The 4,174-nt window shown below is 41.1% G+C and overlaps 1 pseudogene; it reads right to left on the bottom strand.

The window, feature by feature from the left end:
- Nucleotides 1-334: 334 nt before the first annotated feature.
- On the bottom strand, nt 335-3,308 carry LOC130020481 (ribosome biogenesis protein NSA2 homolog; annotated as a pseudogene).
- Nucleotides 3,309-4,174: the final 866 nt, after the last annotated feature.

The following is a 4,174-nucleotide window of genomic DNA, read 5'->3' as shown; positions in this document are numbered from 1 at the left end:
CAGCAGCGCTCTAGAGCTCAAGCTTCGCTCGGGTTCGGGGACACACCTGCGGGACACCCGGCCCGGGGGTGCGGGCTCACTGCCAGGCCGGAAGGCGCAGGGCCATCACTCACCCGCGGAGGGCGAAGTCGCTCAGGCGGCCTCCTGCAGGCGTGCAGCCAGCAGCCCCGAGCGCTGGCATCTCCCCATCCTTTGTCAGTTGCGGGCGGAGCGCTCCTGCGAGCTCCCGGCCGTGCAGCTGGGTGGCAGGCAGCCCGGCTGGGGCTCAGCTTCCCAGCCCTCTCCCCTCCCCGCCTCCCCCTCCCCTTCTCAGTCCCGCTCTCGGAGCCTGCACTCACTCGGCTCCCATGATGTCATCTGGTGGAAATCTGCCATGCTCAAAGACTGGAATAATCCAGCGCTCACGCGGGGAACGCTGCGCGGGCGGAGGCGGCGGCACAGCCTCCAGGTGGACCCCGCATCTCCTTGGCCAGATAACTGGAACCGAGCGCAGGACAGGGGAGGTCTCTGCGAATCCTCATGGCCTGGTGGGAGTGGTGGGGATCGCGCTGGGAGAAAGGGTGAGGGTCACTCTCAGCTGAGATTGCTAACTTCACGGATACACTTGCTAGCAGAAGCCCAGAGGAAGGAGAAAGTTTTGTTTTTGTTTTTGTTTTTGTTTTTTTTTTTTTTTGGTTTTTGGGTTTTTTTGTTTTTGTCTCTTTGGAAGCTCCAGAGCTCAAAGAAGGACATGGACACCTGTGCTGCAACCAGGAGGATAATTGAACTGCTGGTGGCCTGGAGTCCTTGCTTGCCAGGGAAAGTTTGGGATGGCAAACCGGGAAGTGCCAGTGCCAAGCAGCTTAAAAGGGTGGAGAAGGAAGGACCGCTATGGGAAAAAGACTGAACTGAAACAGTGAGAAATTTGCTGGTAATTGTGACCTCTGAAACTAACAAACGATTCCCATAAGATAGAACCCAATAGCTGAAATTCACCAGTATTTTAAGTATTGCACCCCCCTCTTCTTCTTCCCACCAAATATTACTGAGCATTCCAAAGAGAAACTTCTTTCTAAATCTTACCCAAATGGTGCTTTCTCTGATGAAACCGTTTAAATCACAAGAGGTTCCTTATGAACCATGAAAAATGTGATGTAAATTCTTCTGTTACTCAAGGTTGCTTATAACATCAATTGATGCTTTGTTAGAGATCTTGGCAAACAGTTTCAGTGCCTCTGAAGATTCTCCTGAATTAATGGCCATACGCGCATGCGTGCACTCACACATGCGCGTGCACACACACACACATACACACACAACCACAAGCACACATCCACGGAAAATCTTAGAGTCAGAAATACATCTATCTTGTGCGACTTGATGTTGAAAACTCCATTAAGAGAGGACCCCCAAAGAGGTCAGTGTGTGCTTTAATGTTTACAATAGTCTCTTAAAGTTCCCACTAACTACCTACCACTATTATTAGGAACAAACTTAAGATTGCAGAGAACATCAACAGTCAGTGCAGGCTGGTTAGGAAGCTGAACCCAAAAGCAGCTGGGTAGGAATGTGTGGCTTTTCCACGAGAGTTCATGGAACATCATTCTTTCAAAGCCTAAAAATTGAGTATAGCATTTATTAAAATGTGGGTAAAATTAGAGTTCCCTTAACCTCTATAAATAAAAAGGACTTATGATAATAATAACTTCAAGGCTAGTCCACTGGAAGTATTCTGAGGAAAAGATAATAAAATAAGTGTTAAAAAGTAGACTTAGAAATTAAAAAAGTGAAGACAATGGTACATGGAGTTTAGAATTAATTTAGAAAATCTGAAAGTACTAACTTGCGTTTATTGATTTTCAATGTTAAAATCTTAATATGCATCAAATTATTGATATATTACTAACATATGTTTTATATATTTCAGCATTCTATCAGTGCCCTTATTTTATTTTAGTTTTTGTACTTGGGCCATACCAGGCTGTACTCAGGGCTAACTCCTGATTCTGCTTTTAGGGATCACTCCTGGCTGGACTTCAGGGACTATATGGGGTGTGGGGAATCAAGCGAGGATCAGCAGCATGTAAGGCAAGAACCTTAACTACCTTACCATTAATGCTCTTTGGAAAAAAAAAAAACACGATCACTTACTTTAATGTTTTGTGCAACATCATATGCATTTTTCTTGATGACTGCATACATATTAGGCATTTTGGTAGTCAATGGTGGCTCTCCTCAGTGGTATGCAGTCTTTCATAATTATAAGGAGTTATTTGTATGAAGTTACTGTCAAACCAGTAAGAGTGCATTTTCAGAATTGTTGGTAACCTGGACATGTTTTTCCCAAATAGCCTTGCCTCCCTCTGTGACAAGGCCCTACTTGCTCATATTCACCTTCATGACTGTACCTTTGGTGAGAGCACCAAGGCAGCATAGAGTGAAGATGAAGGATCTTTTTTACACCAAGTGTTGGCAGGCAAAAGGTAACTTTCAGTTCAAGATGTGTTACAAAGCCTTTTTTGAAATGTAAACCCATTGGCCTAATGGTAAAGGTAAAGGTAAAGGCCCTCCCGTTGACCGTCGATTTGCTCGAGCGGGCCCAGTAACGTCTCCATTGGAGACTTTGTTGTTACTGTGTTTGGCATATCGAATACTCTCATAGCTTGCAGGGCTCTCCAGAGGGGCGGAGGAATCAAACTCGGGTCGGCCATGTTGGCCACGTGTAAGGCGAACGCCCTACCCGCTGTGCTATCGCTCCAGCCCTTTGGCCTAATGAATTTTTCAAATTTATGTTTCTTGTGAAGCTATCAACAACAAAGTAAACTTTAGTAACCATCCTCATTCATGCTTTCTTCTTTCTCTTTCCTGTCTGAATAATGTTTAATACTTCTGTTTCTCCTTGGAGATGAACTTCCCAATTCCCTGCTATTTATTTGTTGTTCTTTTTGTTTATTCATATGGAAAAGGACTTTATCCCTCTTTCCACCCAGATATACAGGTATGGCTTCTTGTACTGTCTTTCCATCATTCTTTCCTTTGGGAATTCTCCTTTCATGCATCTTAACAGTCTTTTTCATTTGTATTTTTTCAGTACTACACTGCTTATGATAGAGCTTAGCCTTCAGGCCAATCATCATTTTTGCTTTTTTTTAAAGGCTCTTAAACCTCTTGATCTTCTTTCTCTTTTTCTCATGGAAATTCAAATAATATCCATAGTGCTTAAGGTGTTACTCAATACATTCAGTTTGTGGCTTTGTTATGGCTTCAGGACTTTCTGGTAGAGCTGCCCAAGTATCCAAAGTACTGAACTTTTGGCATTTGAAACTCATGAGCAACTAATGTTCTTTTTAAAGTTTATATGTTTTGGATAGTCATTTATTCTTTTCTTTAAATCAAAATACAAAAGAACTTATAAAACTCAAAACATCTTTTAGAAAGAAATAATTGAATATATAAAATAATAAAGATTTTTTTTAAAAATCAGGGTAACAAAAATAAACTATATAAAAAACTAAGGTAAGAATTTGATAATATAAGCAATGAGTATCTTTGAGAATAAAAAAAGATCTAAAAAATCTAATTGCTAGAAAAAAGGAATTAGGACAGCTAATGGTGCTGTTCTAAGTATATCAGAAGGTCAAGTTGTAAATCTTCTCTCCTAGATTGTTTCTCTAATGCTCCATCTATCTTCATTGCCCTGGATTATCATACCGTTCCTCTGCATTCTCTGGGCTTACAAGTTTGGAGACAAGAAGAAGGTCATGGGGAATTAGCAGGTCTGGCTACTTAGACAAAAATAAAAAGCATAATTGTTGGGTTTTAAAAATACATAATTTTGTTCTACAGAATTAAAGCAAATCCTTTATCTTTGACTTTATAGAAAATTAAATGCATTCCTAGGTACTCACTAATTTAATCCTATGGAAAAAAATCTTCAGTGATACGTAGAGGAATCTGACCTTCATGAAGAGCTCTAAGGTCCATGTTATGGCCTTCACTGTTGTTCTTGATTTTAGGAAAGTGAATTTACTACATCTCCACAAGACCTTCCTTCGCAGTACTTACTAACATACAAAGATCCTTTCTTATGTTAGTGACATTTCAACTTCTAAAGTCTGTTTTTAGCTTTGTTTGTAAGTTTTAAGCTATGCTGTTTGATTAGTTAAGATATTTTTATTCAAATGGATAAGAATTA

This window comes from Sorex fumeus, unplaced genomic scaffold (assembly GCF_029834395.1).
Source record: "Sorex fumeus unplaced genomic scaffold, SorFum_2.1 ptg000012l, whole genome shotgun sequence".
NCBI classification, from domain to species: domain Eukaryota; kingdom Metazoa; phylum Chordata; class Mammalia; order Eulipotyphla; family Soricidae; genus Sorex; species Sorex fumeus.
This window is presented reverse-complemented; position numbering and strand designations above follow the sequence as displayed.